Raw genomic sequence first — 26,378 nt, forward strand, 5'->3', positions numbered from 1 at the left:
AAGGAGCCAGCCTGGCGACTTACGGAGAGGAGAGGATGGGCGGGTCACAGTAAGGCTTGAGGCGCTCAACGTGCACAGTTTTCGCGCCCCCGGAGACGGTGGTCCGAAGAGGGAACGAGCGGCTCAACGATATAAGTCACCGGAGAAGTTTGGTGGACAACCCGGTAAGGTCCGTGAAAGCGAGACAGTAGTTTCGTGGCGAGGCCGGGAGTGGAGGAAGGCACCCAGAGCCAAACGAGGGCGCCAGATGGGTATGACGCTGGAGGGTCCGGGGAATCCGACGGTGCTTCTGATCCCATTGTTGCTGTGAGTGAAAGAGCGGGCAAGTTGCCGGCATTCTTCGGCATACAGGTGAGCTTCGGAGAGTAGGTGGTCTCGGAAGGGTCAGGGTGATAAGGAAAGGGATGGTGTCCATGGTGGATGTAGGCTCCCGGCCATATAAGAGGAAGAAAGGAGAAAAACCCCCGTTGTTGTCTGAGTAGCTGTGTTATACGCGTACGTGACGAACGGAGCACTTGATCTAGTTGGAGTGGGCGGTGTCAACGTACATGGCCAGCATGTCACTCAGAGTGCGGTTGAACCGCTCAGTCATGCCGTTGGTCTGGGGTGATAGGCGCTGGTGTAGCGATGAACGATTTGGCATTGCTTGAGCAGGGCCTCGACGGCGTCCGAGAGAAAAACACGGCCGCGGTCACTTAGAAGTTCTTTCGGGGCGCCGTGACGAAGAACAAGACTGTGTAGAATGAAGTGAGCGACATCGTTTGCGGTAGCAGATTTGAGAGCCGACGTTTCGACGTAACGGGTGAGATGGTCAACGGCAAACGATGATCCACCGATTATTAGCCGAAGTAGTTGGAAGCGGGCCATAAAGATCAATGCCGACGCGGTCAAAGGGACGGCCAGGGCAAGGTAACGGCTGCAAAGGAGCGGCGGCGGAGTGGGGAGGTTTCTTGCGACGTTGGCAGGCGGTGCATGACCGAATATACTGACGTATTGTAGCGGTACATACCTCGCCAGTAGAATCGCTGACGCAGGCGAGCATATGTTTTCAGTACACCGGCGTGGCCGCATTGTGGAGCGGCGTGAAAAGAGACACAGATTGTAGCACGGGAGGTGTCGAGGGATGACCAACAGCCACTTCCGGCCGTCGGGGAGGTAATTACGGGCGGTATAAGAGGCCATCACGAACGGCGAAGTGGTGGGCTTGGCGGCGAAGGGTCCGGGTCGAATGATGCGGCGAGGGAGTGTTCAGGAAGTTTAGCAGCGAGGTGATCCAAGGATCCTCAGTTGTTCGGAGAGCATATCAGGGATGTTGAACGAAGAGAATTCGTAGGCACAGACGAGGGGAGAGGTTGACTCGCATGGGAGTGGTGAACGAGAAAGGGCGTCGGCGCCCGAGTGCTTGCGGCCGGAGCGATAAATGACGTGTATATCAAACTCCCGGAGACGGTAAAGCCCAGCGGGCGAGTCGGCCAGAAGGACCTTTGAGGGAGGATAGCCAGCATAGGGCGTGTGGTCTGTGACGACATAGAAGGGCCGGCCTAAATGTAAGGGCGGAACTTGGCAATTGCCCAAATGATGGCGAGACATTCTTTTTCTGTGACAAGAATAGTTTGATTCCGCATTGGTGAGGGCGCGGCTGGCGTAAGCGAGGACGTATTCCCGGATACCCAGGCTTTCGCTGGGCAAGAACTGCGCCCAAGCTCACACCGCTCGCGTCAGTGTGAACTTCTGTCGGACAGGCGGGATCAAAATGGCGAAGGATGGGGGGAGAGACCAGCAGGCGGCGTAAAGTGCTAAACGCGATATCGCAGGCGGGGGACCAAGACGAAAGGTTCGGGCTGCCGGCAAGAAGGGTGGTACAGGCAGGAGCTTATTGGTTTACATTCTTTTTATGGCAGCTCCACCATACTATATGCCGGCAAGAAGCTGCGTTAAAGGGGCGATGATACTGGCGGAAATTTCGGATGAAGCGGCGAAAATATGAGCATAAGCCTATAAAACTGCGAAGTTCTTTTAAGGTGGTTGGTTTGGGTAAGTCAGCGACGGCGCGAAGTTTGTCAGGGTCAGGAAGAACGCCGTCTTTGGAGATGGCATGGCCTAATATTGTGAGCTGCGTTGCACCGAAGTAACATTTTTTCAAGTTTAGTTGGAGGCCGGCGTCAGTAAGGCTAGTGAGTACGCGCTGAAGGCGGTGCAGATGGGAAGGAAAATCTTTGGAAAAAACGACAATGTCATCTAGGTAACACAGACAAGTTTCCCATATTGAGGCCACTGAGAATAGTGCCCATCATCCTTTCGAATGTGGCTGGAGCATTGCAGAGGCCGAATGGCATCACATTGACTCATACAAGCCGTCTGGGGTGACGAAAGCGGTTTTCGGCCTGTCGTTCGCTGCCATCGGGACCTGCCAGTAGCCGAGCGTAAGTCGAGGGATGAAAAATACTCCGCTCCCTGCAAGCAATACAGTGCGTCGTCGATTCGGGTAGAGGATAAACATCCTTGCGTGGTGATCTTGTTGAGACGGCGGTAGTCCACACAGAACCTGATGGAGCCATCTTTTTTCGTCACCAAGACAACAGGAGAGGCCCAAGGGCTGTGAGAAGGCTGTATTATGCCGCACCGAAGCATGTCGTCAACATTGTCACGGATGACGCGGCGCTCGCACGGCGAGACTCGGTACGGTCGCTGACGCAAGGGAGCGTGGGTACCAGTGTCCAATTGTGTGAGAGACGGCCAATGCGCGCCCCAAGGAGGGGCTGGGAAAGGTCGAAAGAGTTGCGGAAGCGGCAGAGAAGTTCCAAGATTTGGTCACGGTAAGCGGACGGAAGGTCGGGAGCGGATGTTACGACGAAAGACGTCGAAGGAAATCGGATCGGGCGCTGTCGCACAACAGGCTAAGGCAGTAACTGGGGAACAGGCACGGGTATCGGAGAACTCGGAAGCAAGAGCAGGGTCCAGTTCTTCAATAGAGCCGAGGCATTCGCCGCGAAGAACAAACGACGGGCAAGAAAATGGTTGGTGACATAGATGGCGCAGTGGCCATCGGAAATCGAGACAACGGCGAATGGAATGAGGAGGCGCTGATGGCGAGTGGCTGCTGCGGTAGGTGTGAAAAGAACAGGGCCGCTGAGGAAAGAGTCGGGCGGAGCGGAACGAGGGCTGAAGAGGTGGGAGGTATGTCGGTGTCGGCAGCTACAAGAAGCTTAGCGGAGCGCACAGGTAGGTCACACAACGAAACACCACACAGGGGAGAAAGCACAAGTTCCGCACGGGCACAATCAATCACTGCACGGTGGGGTCGAGAGGAAATCGCAGCCGAGGATGACATCGTGAGAGCAGGCGGTCAGCACAACAAACTCGATGGTATAGGCGACGTCGTTGATAAAACGCGGACCGTGCAGGCTGCGATGGGGTGGATGCGCTGAGAGGTGGCCGTACGTAGTGAAAAGTCAGACAGCGGCGTTGTCACCTTACGAAGTTTGCGGCGAAGAGCATCACTAATTACTGACACTGCAGCACCCGTGTCGACGAGCGCGAGAACGGGGACGCCTTCAACAGACACCTCAATCACGTTAGCAGGAGAATACGGAGGACTTAAAAGTTGGCAAAACACGCAGTTCTTGCCTCCTGAACTGCGGCAGTCAGTTTTCCTCTGGGAGAGGGTCCGGGCGGCGGAGCATCGGAGAAATGGAACGTCGACGAGGGAAGGCGAGCGGCGAGTAGGGTACTGGGAGCGATGTGTAGAGGAGGCAGAAGAGACATTAGGCAAGGGCGGCCCGGAATCGTAGCGGAAATTGCGCATGAAATCGCCAGAACGAGGAGATCGCTGACGGCAAAAGCGTGCGACATGGGCCCGGAAGACCGCAGGAATAGCATATCGGTCGATTGTCCTCGGTACGCCAGGGGTTCGTAGGGTTTCGGCGGGGTCGACGAACCGGGACCTGCGGCGGGGGTATAGACGGCGGTGGAGCATAAAAAGGCCGGGCTGCTAGGGTAGGCGGCAGAGGTGGGCGAGCGCCGTGTACCGGTGACTGCTTCAGCATAGGTGAGCGGCGCTGCCACAGGAGGAGGTGGGGGACTGGATGGCAGAACTGCAGCGACCTGCTCCTGAATAGCACGACGGATAGTGGGCGTGAGAGATGGCGCCAGGTCGTGCGGAGGGCAGACGGGGTCAGGAATGTGATGCAGCAGAGAAAGCTGGCGAGCGATCTCTTCGCGGATGAAGTCTTTAACCTGCTGCATGAACAGGGACTGCTCAGCAGACGAGCCACCAAGGGCCAAGCCAGCAAGACCCCCCGCAGGCGCGCCGGACTGCCGCGTAGATGCGCGTTGCTTGCGGAGTTCGTCGAAGCTTTGGCACAGCTGGATGACGGTAGCGACGGAGGTGGGGTTCTTCGCCAGCAGCATCTGGAAAGCGTCATCGGCTATGCCTTTAAGTATGTGGTTGACTTTATCCCCTTCGGACATGGAGGGGTTGACACGCTTGCACAGGTCAACGATGTCCTCGATGTAGCTTGTGAACGTCTAGGAAGGGAGCTGAGATCGAGCACGAAGACGTTGCTCGGCGCGAAGCTTCCGGACGGCGGGGCGGCCGAAAACGTCGGCGAAGGTCGTTTTAAAGGACGACCAGGTGGGAAGATCGGCCTCATGGTTGCGAAACCATAGGTTGGCAACGTCCGTTAGGTAGAAGAGGACGTTGCTAAGTTTCACGGAATCGTCCCACCGATTGTAAGTGCTGATGCGCTCATAGGAGGCCAGCCAATCGTCGACGTCTTGGTCATCGGCGCCACTAAATGGAGAAGGGTCACGCTGGCGCTGCACCCCGTGACAGAGTACGGTGGCAGGGATGGGCTGCGATGGTTCACTCGGACCTTCCGGCATGGTGGCGGAGACGAGGAGCGTTCCACTTCGAAGTTCCAGGATGAGGACCGGGACGGGAACCGAGGCACCTCCACCAAGTGTCAAGGCGTTTATTTGAAGCACAGGTCGGTTGGTCTTGGTTGACCGGCGACACAACGGGCACACTCACAGGCGTCGTTCGAAAAACCCAGCTGCACTTCGTCTGCTTCTTCGTTGTCCCGCTTGAACTCGTCTGCTTCTTCGCTGCGCTGCGCCTGTCGGTCCCATTACAATTGGAACAAAATGGGCACATTTATAACCCTCATTCACCATTCTATTGCTCACAACCCAGTAAAAAGTAATATGCAAAATTACAAGATTAAAAACAACACGCAGAAGGCTTATCTACAATTCGCTTAAACCCCTAACTTATGTAAAGATTGCACAAAGCACTGGGTTATAATAGAAAGATAAACCAAACAAAATCTTAGCAATAGCAGTGTCACTCAATCGTAGCAAAAGCAGTGTCATGCATTTGACGCAAAAACAGTGAAAACCTTAAACGCAAAAGCAAATCAAAATAAAATAATAAAAACATAATAATAAAAGCCACAACAACTGTTTTTATCATCGTTTTCCATTTCATCTTCGCTATCAGACGAAGTTGACAGCAGTTCAGCAATTCGGCAACCATCCGTATTTTCAGCTGCTTCCCGTGAGACTGCGCGCAGACACGAGCAACACAGAACGGGCAAAGCGGCTTCTCCGCAGCACGCGTCCCGCAATCCTTGCCGGGATTGCACCGCGAAACTGCGAGTTCGTGGCCAATGTAGCTTTCGCTACAAAACAGATGGTGAACGACGTAAGTTTTATTTTTGCGTACCAGAAAAGCTAGGATGCCGGTAATACTTATCCGCGGCTTCACGTAGATGAACAGCGCTGTCTGTTCGACGCCGGAAGTGGCTGAGCGCCGGGTATTATATGAGCCGAACAGCTCAAGCTGGTAAATGGCTCGTATGCCAGTTTAAATTTAATAGCATGCGCCAACAGGACGAACACAGGAAACTTGGAGAAGACGAAAGAAGCGAATGCCAGTTTAGTTTGCAGCATGTGCGGAACGGCCGGACATTCAGGCGGAGTTTCGGCAGCAGCGCTATGTGCAGTCCGGGCCGAATGAAACGCAAGCAAGACCATTTAAACGCGTGAACACAACGGCGAAATATTAATGTGATAGCCTTTAATGGCTGATACTCGCGGACAGTTTTAAACTCGATAAGGACAAAATCTCTGTGCACGATGGATTCGAACCACCATCCTTCCGTTCCGCAGCTGAGCGTGCTAACGACTACGCTACTTCCTGCCAAAGCATATTTGGTGCTCCTTGTCTAGGACGCTGGCGAGTGTTTGCACAAAGGCGTCGAATCAATTGGATGCCTCCCAAATTCCCTCTGGTGTCTCCAGCATTTAAGATTCACAAACAATTGTGTGCTTCAGTAACATCTTAACCACACATCAGTGACACAAGCAGCAACACCGCGCTAAATGCTTTCGCCTCACCGCACCTCAGGTCATCAAAGTGCCTCCTGAATTTTTTATGGCTGTAAGCAAGATATGGCGCGGTTATCATTCACGAAGACTGGCTATCATACCATAGGTATGATAACTATGTACCTATGTATTATGTAGACGCGGCGGAATACGAAGGAGGCGACTCCTTTGTGCTCGTGGGCGCGAACGACTCGGGTGAAACATTAACGGCCGGTTCGGTCAAAACAAGGAACTGAGGGACAGCGAAGGAGGCGGCTATCGCCATGGCAATGGTCAGCACCAAAGCAGTCACCATAAATAGCGACTCCAAGGACGCTACAGACAATTTCGCGCGGGGTATATGATCTCCCAGGAGGCAGAACAAATCCTAAGACATGAAGACTGGAAGCGAAGAGAGGTGGGACTAATATGGGTGCCGGCACACTCGGGGAACAGGGAAAACGAGTGGGCTCACAGTAAAGCTCGAGGTTATGTGAGCCCAGCAGTGAGCCGGGGTGAGTCTTCAAATTTCACGACATGCATTCGTACCCTTTCACGACTACACCAATCAGTTTAAACTGCAAAGGAGGATCTACCCGCCACCAGACAAGAAGCTCGACAAAAGCCAGGAGGTAACGTGGCGTCGGCTCCAGACGCCAGCCTCCTTTAGCCTGTCGACACTAGCACTCATGTATCCAACTCAATAACTTGCAAATAATGCGGCGAGATAGCCGGATACGATCACATTCTATGGGGCTGCAAAAAGGCGCCGCCACCGGCGGACCTACTACCAGCCCCTTTTCTAGAACGGTGGGTGACTTTACTGGCCAGCTCAGACCCGTTGCCGCAAGTCCGGGCCACTGAGTGGGCTCACAAGGTCGCCGAGAGCCATGGGCTGGAAGCTATCTAAATGTATAGTGCCCACTAGGGTTCAGTGCTGGCAATAATTACAAACGTTTTCAAATCCAATGGGCTAGTGTAACGTTGACGTTCAGGCTTCTCTGCAGTGCACAGCAACAGAGGCCGCACTGGTGACGTCACCAACAGTGGCGCTAAGTTACCAGCAAAGAAGCGGTTGCTTCAAGAAAGAAAACGAATGCCGTCGAAAATGAAGCTCACGAAGCATTGTTTGGCGGCATCGTAAGACGCACGGCATCTTGTAGACGAAGGCAGCGAACATTTGAAATTTCGGCAATTATATCACCACGAGCTTAGCCGCATTTCTCCAACGGAGTGAGTACAAGCCTGAACATCGTCGCGGGTACTAATCGGTGATTACGTCACTATTTTAAATCCTAGCGCAAAACTACTTTACCTAAAAGCTACACTTTACCTAAAAGCTTCATAGGTTCGAATTCTTGAATAACTTCTGATTTCCAAAAGATCATTTCACCTTCTCTTTAAGCATGGTAAGACACGGTTTATCTTTATTATTTCAAGACTTCAGCGAGAGCAAATCACTTGGTGCACCACATGCCCCAAGTGCAAGTGCGGTGGTCGGCGCAGCGGCGGACATGACAGCCAAGTGCAAGAGCGAATCACGTGACACATCACATGTCCCAACTGGCGAGGAGGAGCGGCCGAGCAGCAGCCAGCATCCGTGACTGCCAAGCGCGCAGCTAGACCGTCTTTGAAGGAGATAGAGGCACCTGCCACGCGTGATTTTGCACATGCAGCGCGCCTCCGATTAGAGGTCAAATCCAAAAGCCAGATGACCTTCGGGCTCAGCGTTGGAGGAGTAGAGCTTTTTGCTCTAATATTAAAAAACAAAAAAGGAATACTGGTTTGCATAGAACAGAACTGGTCAATCATTCATTTATTAGAAACAGATCATATTTGCACAAGCATGTGATGTGCTGCATGATAGTGTAATTTATTAATAAGCTGTCATGCAATTGATGATTACCTTTCATTTTTCTTCATCTCATACACAGCGTGTTTCACCTAAGACTTTACACAATTAAAAAATAGGCTTTTTGAGTTAGAGGAGCGCTTTTTTCGTCGTAGCATTGTCAGAGGCACGACATACGGTCAGGGGTGTAGTGCTTCTGAATACAGGTAAGATGTGCTAATTAGCAAGGCTAGTTAACTAATTTTGAATAGTTAACTTCTTAACTATTACTAGTAGGCTCCTTAATTATTGAGAGCCGTATAGCCCACCATAAGTAGTTAGATTTTCGAAAACGCGGTTACCCTCGGCGCTGTGGCCCAACAAATTTTGGCTACATCGCGCCAAAATACACGCGCTTTCAATTAGCATACAGGCAAAGCAATCTCTCAAGTGCACGTAACTCGCCAAGTCAAAATATATTGGGCCACAGCGCCGGGGGTAATCACGTTTTCGGAATTCAAAAATCTGATATGGATATTAATTACAATGGGCTACACACCTTTGAATAATTAAGGAGCCTAACAGTAAAGGTTAAAAAGTTAACTATTCAATATTAGTTACCCAGCCTAGTTAGCATGTCTTAGCTGTATTCTGATGTACTACCTGCTGAGAATGGTATGTCAAAAAAAAGCGCACTTCTAACTCGAAAAGCCTATTTTTAAAAATTGCGTAAAGTCTTAGGTAAAACACCCGGTATATAAGACAGCATGCAGGATCCGAAGCTGAAACAAGACATAGTGTACTATCTGACGATGTGCAAATGACCAGAAGGAAAGAAGGAATCTGGGCTGCAGCAAGGATCAAACTGCCAACCTAATTTAATTTGGTATCAGAAGAAGGTATTTTGATCATGTTCATTGCCGGCGCTGACGTACCGGCTTTTGCCTTGCAGTCGAATAAAGGGGATCCTGCTGTACATTACACGGTGACTTAACAGAAAGTGGAGCAGTCCGCACACTGGACAGACAGCGCGCCCATGGTCCCACGCAGCCACCCTGGTAGCTGGTAGTTAATTTAATGGTTGATCTCGAGGTCTTGGCCTCAGTTGCCTATGTGCTTTTAAACACTACAAACACACAACACACAGGAGAGAGGCTTAAACCGCCCGGCCACCCGCCGCGGTGGCTCAGTGGTTAGAGCGCTCGGCTACTGATCCGGAGTTCCCGGGTTCGAACCCGACCGCGGCGGCTGCGTTTTTATGGAGGCAAAACGCTAAGGCGCCCGTGTGCTGTGCGAATTCAGTGCACGTTAAAGATCCCCAGGTGGTCGAAATCCGCCTTTTTCACGACGCGACTGCGCCCATCCCCTGGCGCGAAACATATTGGAAGGGTCGCTCGCTCCACTCGAGACCGGTCGTGGAAGTGTAAACAAACCGGCTTCCTACGCGGGGTTCGTTGCTGCAGCCGTCGGGCGTTCAGCGCGACGCATTTGGCGATACCTACGAAATGTGTTGCATACGGCAGCAATGCCCAATATGTAAAGGGAAGTAAACTCGGATTTTTTCGCTTTCCGAGCGCTTCCCGGGACAGCATTCGACGCGAAGCGTGGATAAAAGCAGTTCGCCGGCTCGACGATCGTGCCGCCCTTGGGCACCGTCAAGCACGTCAAGACTGTGCGGGAATCACTTTGTGACAGGTACGGATGAGGTACTGTGTTTAAATGCGTGTGCAGTCTATCACGAAGTGTTTTATTCATGGGCAGGAAGGCCTCGAATGTCACCGCGGCACCCAGACTTCGTTCCGACGCTTTTTGCTTTCTCTAGCAAGAAGGCCAAATGGGCATGTGCTGTGAGCCGCTTTCAACGCGCGATGGAGCGGGCAACGAAAAAGAAGCTACGAGAGCATTCACGCATGGTGCTAAAATTTTGTCATAATCTCCTATGTAAATTTCCTTGTTTATGCCACTACACCCTGGCCAATCCCCCCGTGTGTGTATGTGCCATGTATTAAGAGGCAGAAGAAGAAGAAGGTGCGTTATGCGTGTGTTCGAACCATATCCATGATGAAGAGCTCTGCGTGGTATCGCCGGAATGGATTAATGTGCGCCTCTCGCGCTCGTCTTTAGGGACGCGCATGCTTGTTTAACCTATGCAGCGGTGTGTTGTGGGAAAATACAGTGAAATTCTAACAGAGCTGCTTTGTTGCGAGTAGGCTTGTGCTTTTATAGCTCGAGTAGCTATTCTGTAGCGCTTGAGCACAACGATTGCTTGTGAAAACTGTTGTCCCCAGTCGTTTTTGTACTACGGCGTGCACGATGTAGTATCCACCTTTCATGAATGGCAGGCATATACAGCGGAAAACGCCAACCTCACTGATCGGGAATATTTCATTGAACATTATGTTCCGAATGTAGCCTTCATCTCTGAAGCGGCGGCCCTTGCTAGCTGGTGTTCGCATCGCATGCCGGATGATCGGAGATACTGAAGAATTTGCTTTTCAGTAGGCACTGCAGCCTGCCTCGGACTTCGCACCAAGCCATCAGTCAACCCTAGAAATCCTCCAGGTACCAGGTGCTGCCCAGGACACGCCATCGTTGACAGATTCCAACAAAACGTGCTCCCCAGCGGCACTCAGTACGGCCGGGTTGGGCGCGCAGTACCCTACCAGTGAGCTTCCAGCGTTGTACGCGAGGTGGCAGCACAGGAAAATGAAAAAGGCGGATTATTCCGGAGCCCTCCACTAGGGCACCTCTATCTTCCTTTCTTCTTTCGCTCCTTCCTTTATCCCTTCCCTTGCGGCGCAGTTCAGGTGTCCAACAATATATGAGACATACTGCGCCATTTCCTTTCCCCAACAACCAATTATTATTATTCAGTAGAAACGTTAAAAGGGTGGATTGCTGAGCTAGTTGGTACATTATTAATAAAAAAAATCCAGGGGTGCCCTTACGTGAGCTTATGTGCAGTAATGCGAACGCATTTCTCTTACTGTTGCCGGTTATGTTGCCTTTCTCGTGTTTTCGCTTTACGGCTCTACCACATACGAAGATTGGGTCCCGTTGGTAGAGCGTCTAGTCAGCACACCAAAGCACTACTTATTTAACTGGGTAATCATTTAATTTATTATTAATCTGATTATTAATAAAATAATTCAGTAGTTAAGCAATTGATCAATACTATTAAATACCGACGAATGTGGGAAGTAATTCACTAATTGAACCAATTGATTAACTTGATCGTTTACCCAATTAATTATTCATATAATGACTTAACCGAGCATAACTTAAAATAATTGTTCGTCTGACTGATGAACTAATTCATCAACCCTATTAAATTGTCGATTAATTTGTGAGTAATTCCCAAATGCAACTAATTTGGTATACTTCGACCAAATAATTAATTACACATTTATTAGATCACCTTAGTGACCTAATAAATAAATCCTGCTAATTTAATAATTATTTAGCCAACTAACAACTGACCCTATAATGGATGATTGACAGTTGCTGCGGACGCGCTCTGGCGACAGGTCCTGTACAAGGCACTCATGAGACAAGAAAAGCTTTCACGCTAAAGCTTCAGCAGAGAATAACAATAGCAACGAAGGAACACATGGACAATGACGATGATGCAACTTTCTTGCGTTGTCCTGTGAAGGCGAGATCATTCCGGAGAAACTTCATCAGCCAAGATGTTTTCGATGCAGCGTGACAGACGAGCCCGGCAGGTGAAGAAGGCGATGCATTGGCACAGGTGTTGAGATTATAGTTGATGCGGGTAACAAGTACAAAGGCTCAAGGTGGTAAAGATGACCGTTAAATGGGTGGATTGCTTGCTCAGCTAGTTTGTACATTACTATAAACAGGGAAACGCAAGAAAGGGGCAGCATCGTCTCTGCCCGTGTGTTCCTTCGTTGTCGTTGCTCTTCACTGCTACAGTTTATTATTAACAATGTTCGAATAGCTCAACCACCCACACTTTTAACGTTCTTCCACTTGTTACCCGCATCGACTAGAACCATAACATCTGTGCTACGGCATCACCTTCTTCATCTACCGGGCCCGTCTGTTAGGATGTCATTAACACGCGTTTGTTCCCTCACCCACTCGGCCTGCTTCCAGTCTCTTAACGTAACGCTGTCGTAAGCGGAGGTACTGTCGCAGCGAGCCACAAACGTTGCGTCGCCCACGTATTATATAACACCTCACAATCTGCCTCTTATGGAAGCGCTCCATCGTGCTGCGTTTATACTAATAATTGCACACAAAAGAGAAATGGTGTAAGCAACGTGCGAGGCTGGACAGAAAGATGCGAACTCATACGCAGTACGTATACGTGCGCCATTCCAGCCAGTCGCTTACGCGCGTACACAGACACGCGCACACACTCGCACACACGCGCGCATACACACACGTGTACGCCCACTGTCATTTCAGCTGTTTGGTGAGGGCCCGGCGTAGATGCCGCGTCTTTCACGGGTACGCGGCCGTCTAAACCATGGTCTCAACGCCGCTCACAAAACAAGCATGGCCGCGGAGCCGTCTGCTACGGATATAGTTCACTATGGACCTCCTTCACCCCGCGACGTCACGAAGATGCGGTGGCGCTGATGTTAGCAGCGACTTTCGCATGGTAGGCAAAACAGGTTCCGCTTGCCCGTGCCTACCGCAGCTGCCGCAGCTACCGGCGGCTGCTTCAAGCCTGTGCACTGCAGAAGCAGCATGTATTGACCAGCTGCGTCACTGCTGGATCCGCGTAGTAGCATAAAAAAATATTAAATTAGCCTCGATAGGTTTCTCGCGCATAAATGTCGCATTCGGAAACTGGCTAACAGGCATTGGGCCACGGTAGTAAAGCGCGAAGTCTGGGAGTCGATAGGCACTGCCACTCAATGCACTTAATAGCATGCAAGTTACTGCGTTCATTCACCTGAACTTCAGGATAGTAGGCTGATAATTGCTCAAGGAAAAAAAAAGACATATGTAGCTGCACACGTACTTATCACCTTGAGCCGGAGTGCACGGGGCGCCGACAGTTCACTCGCCGCCAAGGAATGCGTTTTTTTTTGTTAATAGCACACCATGGTTAAATGGCGCGTTTTGTGACATTTAATAGTTACTTGAAACTGTTTCTTGATATGACGACGTAATTATTTCATTCGAGTAGAAAGAAGTCTGGTAAGTTGTGTCAATCTTGCGCGGTCGCGTTGGTGTGCTTAGAATAGCGTACCTTAAGTGTGCTAAACGCCATATGCTTTTTTCATTGCATCATGCATGTGTCATGTTTCATGAGGTAATACATGATCAGAAGCTTTTTTGGAAAGAAGCAGCCGCAGGCGTGCTACTAACAGACACGTGGCGAGATTGAGAGGGGACGCGGCATGAAAAGTGTTTTCGTTATTCATGCATGCGATATGTAACTAAACTTTGTGCAAATATGAAATTCCTACGCTAGTTTCAGTCATTCCTTTTATTTATAGCTATACCTGGTGTAGTTCTGGGTAATTATAATTAACACCGTCGTCAAGTCCCCCCAAGCTAGGTCTCAAATAATTGAGTAGATAGTGCGCAGTTTTTTTATGCCAGCATGTGCATAAAGCCCTGTTCTGTATGATGACGCGATTAGTTCTTTTTCTATATGATCAGTACTTATGCATGCATAGTTACATGAAAACGTTTCTTACAAAAAATAACTAACACAATACTGCACGTGTAGGGAAAAAAATCGAGAGATTTATTACGCTCCTCAACGTCTCAGGAATAGTTTGCTACAAATGGAATCATTTGATTTTCATGCGAATTACGAAGGTGCACTGTGATCCAGTCGCAGAAAATGTGAGAGGTCAGAAGAGAGAGAGAGAATGAAAAGGAAACGCAGGGAGGTTAAAAGAAAACGAACCTTAAAGTATATTCCCTCGTTTATGGCATCTTCGCTTTCGCTTTGGTCAAAATGTGGCACTGAAATCAAAGAAATTACCTCACAATTTTTGACGACCACACTTCTAAAAAGCGTAATTTATAAATTTGTACTCAATATTTTGCTATAATTTTTCGTCACGAAACTAGACTTCAGGGCTAGGAAACAAAATAATTCTAGAAATCAAAAATTTTCACCAAATCGACCAGCTTAACAAGAGGACAAGTCAGCCTGGCTGGTGCGTGGTCATGCGGCTAAAAACAGCGCTAAGCGAGACAGGAGGTCGGGGACACGACGCTGTCCCCACTTTTCGCGCAGCGCGACACGTACGTATGTCAGCAGACGATAAGCGCATGTCTGCTCAGACGAAACAACGCCAGCACTGCCTCTCAGTACTGTCCCGAAGTAAAATCATTCCGGCTAGTGCAGAGTGTCAAAACTTGTTTTATTCAATGCCTAGCGCATAAATAAACGGCAGGAACGCTTTCTACATGCTTACTACTAACCATATATACAATACACAGTGGCAAACTATTTCTCTTTATAGGCCGCACGTGGACAACGCGAGCTCGTGTACTTCGACAAATTACTAAGTTGGAAGCATCGACCATTGCTATGATTCGCAGAAACTGGAAACGCGCCTACAAGCCTTGAAAACCTGCGCACAACACCTATCCGCGACGCCACTCCCCGACCTTTTGCCTACCACGAGCTCGCTAGCGACTGCAGCGCCACCTCGTTTGTTTAAAAACATGCAGGAGGTCCATAGCTACGGAGCACACCAAACACCAAGCAGTAGAGTACCGGTACTCTTTTCGCTTATTGTTATGTGCCGCCGCCACGATCATTGGTCAGTTTGCATCACGTGATATTTGTTTACACTGCGACGGTTCATGGGGGCTGCCATTTTGTGGCTTATGCGTTTTAGTCGGCAAACTGTGGTAGTCCTAATGCTGCGACGCTGCGAGTGCTGTCAGTGGCCGACGCATTGACCAGAGATCCCGCGCTTCACAGCATTTCAGCTGCACAAGAGCATACGAGGATGCCGTTTTGCTGCGTTGTGGGCTGTTTCAACTCGCAAAATGACGGAAGACTCTTCATGCGCTTTCCGTTGGGGGAAAAAGGGCGGTGCTTGACTACGCGCATGGCTGCAACTCGTGAGCCGCGATAATTTCGAGCCCACTCCGTACTCCAAGATTTGTGAGGTGAGGCTGTTTGTAGTGAATTTGTGATTTAAATAATCGCTTTATTTAAAATTTAATTACCGCACACTGTTTAAGTTTGTCTCCGCGTTTGCATGCCGTTGTGCGGAGGTCTAAACTCACAAGGAACTGATTAACGCTGGTGCATTGTGTGGACCTTTGGCCCCTTGTTTCTGGGAATTTGAAATTGCCTGACGGATTTCATGACGGCAATTTAGCGTTCGCCGAAGTGCCAAAGAACTGTTGCCACTTTTTAGGTTTTTTTTTAAATATCTTCGGCATGCACCTCGTTGTTGAAGTGCGTGCTTTTCACTGCGATGGCCGGTTCCCCTTCCTTCTATTCTTTTGGTGCCTGTTCGGTTACAGTGATTGGTCTGCTCACGTTACGTATATTTCCGCGTTCCATTTGGCGAATACATATTGCTGCAAGGCTTTGCATCACTGAATATGACATGAAACTTGACACCAACTGCAAGTAAACTGAATGTATTCTTTGCAAACTGAGTAACGAATCCACTAAGAGTTCCAAAGCATTTTCACAGCCTATGGGCTCCGTGCGCTGGTATGGTGGCGCCAGCAGCGACCACATCGCCAGCGCCGCCTCGTGGCACTCGCCGCGTTAACCGGACGCTCAGTCGCGGCCGGTCTTTCGAAAGGGTGAGCGCGCGCGCACCTCTCGAGACTGGCCGTGGTGGCCCTGCGCCTTCCTCCATGCCCGATGCGTTCGTGCCAGCCCGGCCGCATAGCAGACGTGCACTGACCGCGATGCCATTCTAAGTCAACGCCTTCTTCTCTGCGGATTTCAACGCATTGAAAGCCTTGACGCCACCACTGCTGCATTTCGTTTCAATTGCTTTCAGGTTGGGCTGATCACCGATTCCGAGCAACCATGATTGTGTTGCAGTCCCGACGGCACTGCAATATCTGGCAGCGCAGCTAAGCTTATTGAGATTAATTAAGTACCTTTACAGTTTCAGAAACAAGGCTCTGACCCAAATAATGAAATCAGCTATGTAATTTACATCCACTGTGACATCGACTATGTGAATGGTCGGCTAGAAATGCGAAAAACGCAAACTTACTATATATATATATATATATATATATATATATATATATATATATATATATATATATATATATATATATATATATCAGATGATAGTGCTCTACATCCTGCAGGATCGACACTTCTTTACTTTGTGTATTCCTCTCAGAGAAGCATAGCTCTAAGCATACAAAAAGACGATGGGTTTCTTGCTAAGTATCTTCCACAGGACTTTCATTTCAGGAATTTCATGAAGACACCAATTACATTAATTATTTTGGTCGTATTTCTCTTTTCGTAAATACTTAACTATAGAAAGGCCGCCGCGGTGGCTCAGTGGTTATGGTGCTCAGCTGCTGACCCAAATGACTCGTGTTCGATCCTGGTTGTGGCGGTCACATTTCGGTGACGGCAAAATTCTAGAGGCCCGCGTACTGCGCGATGTCAGTGCACGTTAAAGAGCTCCAAGTGGTTGCAATTATCTGGAACCTCCTACTATGACGCACCTTATAGTATTCGTTGCATCGGGACGATAAACCTAATTAAAATCAAAAGATTAATTCCCGAAATTAAGGGCTTAGTGATGTTGTGAAATCCAAGAAATATATATAGAGAGAAATTTGAACCACTCTCTATTCTCTTTTTATTCGTCTAGAACAGGATTTGAGATCTCATAAATGCAACAAATAAAGATAAAGAATTTTAAACCACTGAAGGAAATAAAATGATGCAAATAAATACACAAAAGCTTAGGTGAAACAATGTGAAGAACGACATAAGCACTCGCAGAATTACGACGTCGCTCCCACTGCATACACACACGCACGAAAAAAAAAACTAGAAACAAAATTGACACGCTGAACCACAGATGAGCATAACAAACGAAGACTTCAACTTCAGATGCCAGCTCCAAGAACTTCACCGTAGACCATTTCCTGTGACTGACTGAACGCATTCCTTCGCTCTACATAAAGACAGAAAGCAGCTCCTACGAATGATGCCACGTTCGAAACACCCCAGTCAATGTAAACCCTTTCCCAGTTCACTCTCATGAATTTAATTCCACAGTGCACTCATTTCCAGCATACCCTCTGTGCATGAGCTAGCATGCACGATGTCCAAGAGAAACGTTTAAATATATTCGGTACCTTGACTGCAGTGTTTTTATAGCTGTTATGACATTGAGTAAACACAGCAGTGGGTCGAGCACCCATAATTATCCAAGTTTGTTTTCGCCTTCGGACGAAACACCTCACCGCTCGCCTCGCTCACTGCAAACTGAACCAGAGAGCTGCGTTGGCTGCGTCCGCCTTTCGCCACCGCTGTTAACCAGGTGGCGCCACTCGCGCGCGCCAAACTGCAGCGCACGGAGCCCATACGATGTAACTGAGCGTTTAGGGGCTAGCGTGTTTTAAAATGCCTTACCAAATATAGTTCAAAAACAGCGCACTGCGATAGCTCTTGTACCTTAATTGTCACAAACTTACGTTGTCCCATTTGCGATTTATTTCCCTGTGGGATAAACTCAGAACCTCTAATGTGATGCTGGTGAATAGCTGTACCTCTGCACGAATTTCAATAATCTTGTAGCAAACTTGAGAGGGAGGCATTGAAGCAAATTTAAAGCATTCAAAGAATGTTTTGCATTCACTAAAATTTTCCTTGTTTGCTGATTGTTAGGCCCACTTTGAAGAGAGCCAGTTTGAAACAGGCATGTCTGACAGCCGAAAACTCCTCAAGTGGAATGCTGTTACAACAATCCCAGCATGTGACAACCGGTAAAACAGGCTAAGCGAAAGGTTTCCAGGAGGCCAGACAGTGACCATGCGCATGGTATGGCGTTTAGCTGATACACTGCTATATATCTTATCATGCATGACTTCAATGATGTGTAAGGTTTCTGATTTTCTTGGCACTTCAGACACATTGGCTACCACCGAGGTGCTTGCTGCCTCTACCACATTTCCCGGCAGTGTGCATGGCTGTCAAGTGCAGCTTCCTACACCAGAGATCAAAGCTCAGCCTAATGAGACAGGTAAGCATATCTGTGTGTGAAAGTGGATAAAATTCAGTGAGGCATAGGTGTGTGTGGGTGAGTTGGTAATCTATAATTCAAGCTCATGGCACGAAAGAAAAAGACAAGGAGTAACAGAATGAGTACATGACTCATTGTGTCGTGCGCTTTACTTTGTTCATCTTTTTTATTCAGTGAACGTAAAGTATACAGTTGTTGACAGAATTTGGCTGGGAGTTGTGTTAAAGATATTTAATATCAAAAATTTGAAAGTGTTTCAACTTTCCAGAAGCCCTCATAACAAAATAATTACGTTGTATTTTTCTGCGAACCTGTCATTCTATTAGTGTGACTTCTTGTTTGTATAGGAAGCATTTCCTTATTCAACCACGTGATGTTTACATTTCAAGTGTGTGTAAGCAGGCCGGCAGTCAGTGAAGAACAGCGTTTATTGCCAATAGGAAACTGGTTTATGAAGAGACAGGAGGGTGACGTAATAGGTAACGATGCTAGGTCGCTGTTAGCGTGACGTCAGAGTGACTCAGCTCTGCTACAGTGTGTTTAAGTGCAACTGTCAAATAATGTTAATCAAATCAGTTGAACCAAAGCTGCTTTGCTGAGTGATACTAATGTAAATAGTTGCGGTAAAGATGTATTCCTGCTTTTTAGCACTGCCATGCACCACTGAAGTGGTTGGTTACCCGAGGGTGTCATCTCCACTGGGAATGGAAGTAGAGGTCGAAACAAGTAAGTATTACGCTATAGAGCTTACTGATTTTCTACACCGTAGAAATAGGAACTCTGACAGCACTCTTCTGGCAGGTGCACTTGTCCCGGAAAAACAGCACATGAATGCTTGGACCATGCCTGATGAGCAAGGTGAGGTATGTACCTACCATAGTATGAAAGACCAGTGGTCGTAATACCGGAGTGGTTGTGTGCAAAATGTGGCAAATGTTTCATCATCATCAGCCTGACTACACCCACTGCAGGGCAAAGGCCTCTCTCATGTCTCTCCAATTAACCCTGTCCTTTGCCCGCTGCGCCGACCCTATGCCTACAAACTTCCTAATCTCATCTGCCCACCTAACCTTCTGTCGCCCCCTGCTACGCTTGCCTTCTCTTGGAATCCACTCCGTTACCCATAAGGACCAGCGGTTATCTTGCCTTCGCAGTACATGCCCTGCCCAAGCCAATTTCTTCCTCTTGATTTCGACTAGGATGTCATTAACACGCGTTTGTTCCCTCACCCACTCGGCCTACTTCCAGTCTCAACGTTACGCTTATCATTTTCCTTTCTATGGCTCGCTGTGCTGTGTTTAACTTAAGCTGAACCCTTTTCGTTAGCCTCCTCGTTTCTGCCCCGTAGGTGAGTACCGGTAAGATACAGCTGTTGTACACTTTTCTCTTGAGGAGTATTGGTAACCTGCTATTCATGATCTAAGAGAACCTGCCATATGCACTCCACCCCATTCTTATCCTTCTAGTTATTTCCCTCTCATGATTCGGATCAGCTGTCACTACCTGCCGTAAATAGACGTATTCCTTTACCACTTCCAGCACCTCGTTGCCAATTGTGAACTGCTGTTCCCTTGCTAGACTGTTGAACATTACTTTGGTTTTCTGCATGTTAATTTTTAGACCCACCATACTGCTCTGTCTAACTCATTGATCATGATTTGCAGTTCATCTCCTGAGTGACTCGGCAAGGCAATGCCATCAGCGAATTGCAGATTGTTTAGGTATTCTCCATTAACTATTATCCCCAACTGTTCCCAATTCAGGTCTCGGAATACCTCCTCTAAACATGCGATGAATAGCATTGGCGAGATCGTGTCTCCTTGCCTGACAGCCTTCCTTATTGGAATTTTATTGCCGACTTAATGGAGGACTACGTTATCTGTACAGTTCCTATATATATCTAGCAGTATTTTGACTTTAAGGCTCATCTACACCCTGATTCTGCAATGCCTGTATGACTGCTGAGATTTCCACTGAGTCAAATGCTTTCTCATAATCAATGATGGTTATATATAGGGGTTGGTTATATTCTGCGCATTTCTCTATTATCTGATTGATATTGTGAATACGATCTATTGTGGAATATCCTTTATGAAAGCCTGCCTGATCATTTGGTTGATTGAAGTCTAAACTTGCCCTGACTATTAGCGATTACCTTAGTAAATACATTGTAGGCAACGGATAGTAAGCTGATCCGTCTAATTTTTCAAGTCCTTGGCATCTACTTTCTTATGAATTAATATTATATTTGCGTTCTTCCAAGCTTCTGGTACGATCGAGGTCATAAGGCATTGTGTATACGGGGTGGCTAGTTTGTCTAGCAGAATCTCCCCTCCGTGTTTCAACAGATCTGCTGTTACCTGATTCTCCCCAGCTGGTTTTCCCCTTTGCATTGCTCCTAAGGCTTTCTTTATTTCCTATTACATTACTGGCAGGATGACGCATTGCTGTGCGCTACTGTCTCTATCATTAACGTTCTGGTTGTATTGGCTACTGTATAGGTTTGTGTAGAACTCTTCAGCTATTTTAACTCTCTTATCCATACTGCTAATAAAATAGCCCTACTTGTCTCTTAACTCATACATCTCGTTTTTACCTATGCATAGTTTCCTCTTCACCGCTTTTAGGCTACCTCCGTTCTTTAGAGCATGCTCGATTCTCTCCATATTAAACTTTCTCATGTCGGCCACCTTGCGCCTATTTATTAACTTCAATAGCAGAGTTCTATTCTGTCTGTAGGGTAAGATGCCCTCATGCTTTGACGTTTCTTAATCAGATCTTTCGTCACCTGAGATAGCTTGCGGGTATCCTGTCGAACCGTCCTACCGCCTATTTCTATTGCAGACTCCGTAATGATAGGTGTCAGATTATCATTCAATGTATCAACATGAAGATCATCTTCCTCACTTAAAGCTGAATATCTGTTTTGAAGCAATATCCTGAATTCGTCTAAATGTTTAAGGCTTGAAATTTGGTGCCATTGCCTCTGTATTGCATAGGTAAATCCCTGCCTGGAGCTACTGTACATGCACTGTGTACTTTCAGCGAGCGGAGGGCAGTGCAGCTGTGCGACAACTGAGAAGCAGCAGGCAGTCTTGAAGATGCACCAAGGCACCCAAACGGTAATAAAAACAAGCATGTTTGCAAACATAAAGTTCATAACCGAATAATGTGATTGTTTTTTTGCTGCCCTGGCAACTGGGAATTTCGTATTAATGCGAAAGCATTACTAGCCCCATTAAGCAAAATAATGAATGTGTGTCTGTGTGTGTCCGTGTGGGTGTGTATACTCAGAAATGGTACAAAAAATAGTTGCGAACAACCTGAGCTCCAACAGTCCCTCGGAAAAAGCCGCCTGCCAGGGCAGTAGTGGATTACTTAACTAGTGCGCTAGCAATTTGGTTGCGGCACTCTGTAGCCACAGCGTCACGACTGTATGCTAGTGGTTTCGCTTTCATACACGTAAGTAGTGTTAAATGTATCTGCAGGTTTTTTTGGTTCCTCATCTCAGCTGCTGTTGAGTAAGCCTCTTCATGATGCACACGGTCGATTCTTGCGCGCCAGTGCGGCAGAATTAACTAAACTTTTTTAGCTAAAAAAATAGCGCTGCCAGTATTAACAATCAAAAAGAGAGTACAAAAGCATGGAGAACATATCAGCGGCTGACCTATGATTTGCGGTTCCTGAAAGCAGCAGACTTTATAAGGCAGTTGCAGAGCATGTGCTGTCAATACCTAGAGAATATGTGTATCGTGCAGTGCACCCTGTAGTCACTAAGAAAAGCGTTAAATTCATTTTAACCGGTGGTTCGAGAGTTGCAGCATGTTGCTTGGCCTTTGGCATTGTGCCATAAATCCAGTGGGTGCACAGTGCCACTCCCTAGTGATGATGCATTCTAAATGTTTGGTATTGTGACTAGGATTTGTAATCCACTGGTTAAAACTGGGCTGTAAAAGATATGTTTATGCTTGCTGACTTGTTTCAAGCCATGTACATAGTTATTGACATCCTAGATATGTAAAAAAAGCTATGCAGTATTTGACATCTATGTCCATTGAAGTGCCTTGATACCCTGCTCAAATTCCAGGAAGCGGCATGCAGTCTTCATCAGTGCATCCATGAGGACACCGTTGAACACTTTAAGCGCAAAGTGCATTTGCTACAGAAGCATATCAGGAAGCTGGAAACAGCTGGAAGGTGTTGTTGGTGAGCATCTGATTTTAAACTTGATTTGGATCTTGGTCCGCGTGAGGCACTGACTGTATTAGCACGCTTGTAGAGCAGCTAGGAGGGCTGTAAATACAGTGCACAGTGATGCGATTTCCTCGAGTCCTTTTGGAGCAAGAAAATGAGATTTCATAGCGGTCAGAAAGTATAATCTGGAGGAGAAAAACAGGCATTTGCACCATCAGGACACACACTTTGGAGGGGTAAACTGGGCTTCAGCGAAGCAGCATAATTTAGGGTCACTAAATAAAATGTCTTTATTTAGTGACTCTAGTATAACCGATACAAACTCAGAAGACGATTCCTGAAGCAGAGGAAAATCCATTGACAAAATAGTGCATGTTATGCTTAAATAGCAATTTGTTAGCGCTCCTTATCAATGTACAAAGTTCGAGCCCAACTGCATAAAGGAAATCATATAATTGGCGTGCAGGAACAAGCTCTCAGAGCTAGTGCCCCCACTTTAGGAGGACTATCTTCATAACACTTGATGCTTGGCTGCATTTTTCTGAGACAACACGAACTGGACAACCGAGTGGTGAGACGGCAGTTGCGCTCATGTCGTCTGTCCTAGAGTCACTAAATAAAAATTTATTTTTATTTAGTGACTCTAGTCTATCTTTTATATTTAAATTTTTCTGTTCTGTTTCTTGCGTAAGCCTTTCAGACATGTTTTTTTTTTTTAATGAATGCATGCATATGATGCAAGAGCTACACTAAATCAGTCAGAGCTTGGCCGGTTAGCTTTGCTTCTATAAATCGTAAAAAGCAAAGTTACATGCCAGTTAGGCACAGATTATTTAAAATAGCTGGATGTAGTAGGATTTGCCTTTTGGTGCGATTGGCATAGCGATCACATCACTGAGAGTATGAGCCTGAAGGCATTAAATCTTATTGTGGTCTAAACAAGAGGAAAAATTATGTATACTAGTAGTAAAATGCCATCTCTTGCTTACATTTTCAGCTGCACAAACATTTGATGGCATGAAGCCAAAATATCAGTTTGTGTTCAGGTTTTGTGTGTGTATTTTTCTCATTCAGTTTTCATTTCTTGTACTAATTCTTTGTAAATTTAGGCAGAACTGACTTAATGACATGCAGTTTAAAATGTTTGATAATCATTACCAGGGAGAAATATAATGCTGTACTCACATTTTTGAGTACTTCACTAGATGTCTTGTTGCTCCTTGGGTTAAGATGGTCTTGCATCACTAACACACATATACAGTTCACCAGTTTATTCTCAGCGTTAAGAATAAAACTATGTGCATGGCGTGATTTTTTCCCTTATTTTTGTTTTTCAGGCAACAAGCTTGCGCACCTTGCCCCCAACCAAGTCCAGAATTTTGCTGTGATCCACGCGGCAACAGGTGGACTAACAAAACTGTCCAGAAAGCCCTGCAAATGTGCTTGGCATGTGGTTACAGGGGTTACAGCCTCTCACAGGGGTTACAGCCTCCTGAAGGAGGACGTTATTCCTTTACCATCAGAACACACTCTGCAGAGTGCGTTCTGTTAACTGCCGCCGCCGCCACACCACACCCAACCAGACGGTCGCCACGCATGCCTCGCGACAGTGACGTCACAACACAGAGGAGACCAATCAGGAGGCCGGAAAGCTGTGACAGTTCCTGCTAACAGCAAATGACCTTGACAATGAGCCATTAGAGGCTTCTGCCTTAATATGCGGCAGCAGTGTGGGATGCGCATAATAAACAGGACATCGCACAAGTGGAGTGCACACAGCAAAAAATATTGGACAGATTCTCCTAGTGCATTAACTGAAAGCAGTAATTTACAGCCTCTAGCAATAAGAAGAAAAGTTAGCTGCCTCGTACTGCTTCACAGTTACATCTCCAGCAATTTGAAAGCAGATATTCCTAATTGTATCGAATTGGCCTGTACTAGAAAAACACATGTATGCGAGCATTTATTAGCCCCAATTTTTGCATGAGCCAATGGGTTTAAGTGCAGTTCTTTTCTGGAACTGTCACGGAGTGGAATAGTCTTTCTTCAGGTTTATGCTGGTCTGAATTTTTTGTGAAGAAATTGGAGGATTTATTATGCGCCAACTAGAATTGTTCTGATGACTGTTGACCTGGTCTATATTATGACTTGCGGCTGTTGCGGCTGATTGTTTTTATGGATTCTGCATTTTAGTTGAATGACCCTCTTTTTCGTTGCGGTCATATTCTTGAAAGGCCTGTTTTCCTAGATCAGCAGCATGATGTGACTTCAGCCATGTGTTTACATATTTTCAAATGTAACATGGCCTTTTTTATGTGTATATGTGCCCACACAAAATTTTTCCATGTCTTACCTTGGCAGTGTATGTACTGATATGCTCCCAAACGCCTGGTCACTTTGTGTGCATGTGTCTGTGTGCGTGTGCATGCACACGTCATATCGCAATGATGTCCTTGCTAAGTCTTAAGTTCAGCAGTGGAATAAAAAGTCACCAGTTGCCTGTTCGTATGGCAATCATTTTTTGTCTTTGTCATGCAAAAGTATAAAATTGCTTTTTTCTTTCCATGCATAAGTTTGGTTTCATCTGATGCCATTTTAGTTCCTGTTGCCTCGAGGCATATGAAGCAATTGTGGTTAGCAGCTGCAGTGCTCTTTAAAGGCTTGCACTTAAAGTTCATGCTGTCATTTGTCCATAGTTTTTAACACTGTTTCATCTGGCGCCATTTTAGTTCCTGTTATCTCGAGGCATATGAAGCATTTGTTGTGTAGCAGATGCAGTGTTCTCAAAAGGCTTGCTTTTTTCTTTCCATGCAGAAGTTGCGTTGTTCACATTGTTTTTGACACTGATAGAATTTGTATTTTATATAAGGTGGTATCTCATGAATAAAAATATTCTGTTAGGATGTTGACTTGGTAGCACTGCTTTCACGCGTTAAGTGCTTTTGGCTCCCGATAGTGGTTATTTTTTATAGAGTCGAGTCTCAGTAAATAAAAACTGCTGAATGAAATTGCAGAGAACAGTGTCTTGAGTTTTCCGTCATGTCCACTGCGTTGCAAACCAGAAAAAGTATCCAAGCTAGATTCAAACTAAATAGCACATCATCATTTTTATGATATAGTATACCGCACTTTATTTCCAGTATTCCCAAGTGCGGTACTCCAGCCACCAGATGTTAGGGTTTCCCATAAATTCCTTGCGGTTCTTTTCATCAATGTGGAATGAAATATGTGTATGGATACTGCCCAGAACCACTATCAGTGAAGCATGCACTTGACAATTCGCTGTCTCTCCCTAAAAATAAAATCCAAAGCATGTGGCTGGTCCAGTGCATGCTGAGTTGTGTTCCCTTCCGTGGTTTCAATAAGCAATTTTTCCCCAAATCAAAGCATTTGCAGCCGGATGGCAAGGTATTTTTCAAGTTATGACTAGCAGAAGCAGCTGTGTGCTTCCCAAAAATCAGCCGGCGAGCAACTGCGTGCGTGAAAACCGACACTGAAAATCGAATGCCTGCGGTAGTGTATCGCAAGATTATGCCATTTCCTGTAATGGGCCCCCAAAGTTTCACGGAGTTATAGTGATTACTGTACTCCGGAAGCGCGCTGACCATCGAGTTACAGCGGCTACAAGTTGCGAATACGCGTGCAGACGGCTCGCTGCCGTTCGCTTCAAGATTAAGCCGCTGTTTGAAGCAGTCGCCAGTGCGCTCAGCATTATTTTACCTCCAGCAGGGATACCCTTGCCTTAATCACCGTTAATTGCTCAGCCGGAGCGCTCGTATATTTCT

General features: G+C 47.1%; 2 long non-coding RNA genes across 2 annotated transcripts in view; one reads left to right on the forward strand and one right to left on the reverse strand.

Moving 5' to 3' along the window:
• LOC144113104 (uncharacterized) overlaps nucleotides 1-26,378 on the reverse strand; it is a 263,457-nt gene that overhangs the window by 112,856 nt on the left and 124,223 nt on the right. The window lies entirely within an intron of this gene.
• Nucleotides 15,057-25,566, forward strand: LOC144113102 (uncharacterized). Its single transcript, XR_013310615.1, has 8 exons — nucleotides 15,057-15,319; nucleotides 18,045-18,197; nucleotides 18,286-18,399; nucleotides 19,048-19,125; nucleotides 19,201-19,262; nucleotides 21,445-21,521; nucleotides 22,487-22,605; nucleotides 23,931-25,566. It is a non-coding gene; the product is annotated as an uncharacterized LOC144113102 (long non-coding RNA).

This window comes from Amblyomma americanum, chromosome 1, assembly GCF_052857255.1.
Source record: "Amblyomma americanum isolate KBUSLIRL-KWMA chromosome 1, ASM5285725v1, whole genome shotgun sequence".
NCBI classification, from domain to species: domain Eukaryota; kingdom Metazoa; phylum Arthropoda; class Arachnida; order Ixodida; family Ixodidae; genus Amblyomma; species Amblyomma americanum.